Source organism: Morone saxatilis, unplaced genomic scaffold, assembly GCF_004916995.1.
Source record: "Morone saxatilis isolate NCDOM2014 unplaced genomic scaffold, NCSU_SB_2.0 Contig11, whole genome shotgun sequence".
Taxonomy (NCBI): domain Eukaryota; kingdom Metazoa; phylum Chordata; class Actinopteri; family Moronidae; genus Morone; species Morone saxatilis.
In genome coordinates, this window is record NW_023339663.1 from 146,318 (window position 1) to 147,178 (window position 861).

Genomic DNA, 861 nt, shown 5'->3' on the forward strand with positions numbered 1-861 from the left:
TTATTACCTTATTCCTTTAGTACCTCCTTCCATGCTTCCTTTATTACCTCCTTTCTGTAATACCTCCTTCAATGCTTCCTTTATTATTTGCTTTAGCAGAGGACACTCCGGATAATCTTTTAGATACCAAAGGAGATAATGCTATCCCATAATTCCTTGCGGTAGCATCATTTTAAAAGCCGCCGTTCACAAATACAAATTATCAAAATGAGTAACAAGTATAGTTACTGCAAGTCAAGAAGCATAAATATAAAAATATAAAATGAACAATAATATATGGACAAATACTAAAAAGACAATAACAGATAGTATGACAGAGGTCAGAGGTCATGCTGTTCACAATTTAAGTCAGTACGATGTCCTCACAAGTATAGCTGCATAAACATGCGTGTACATTCTGAATCCAGTGTACTTTCTGGATAACAACAAACACATGCACCACCCCACCCCCCCACCACCCTAACATAACACTCCCCCACCCACACAGTTAATCCATTGAGGAATGTGTGTGTACGTGTGTTAGCAAGATAGCGTGTGCAGACATGTTGGAGTTGTGAACTCGGACTAAAGTAAACATCTGTCTCTAAAAATAAAACTCAATGTTCTGTACAGCCACCATTAACTGACTGTAGTACTGTAATAATACTATAATCCCCACTGTCTGTCCAAGTTCAGGAACTTTAACTAATGTTAAATCAGATATATCTTTAGACTGTTTTTCTGCTATCTTCATCAGTTAACTTCAATAATTTCTACATCGAAGCCATCAACCTGTCTATTAGACCCCATCCCAACTAGGCTGCTTAAAGAAGTCGTACCCTTAATTGGCACTTCTTTACTGGATATGATTAATCTTTCTTT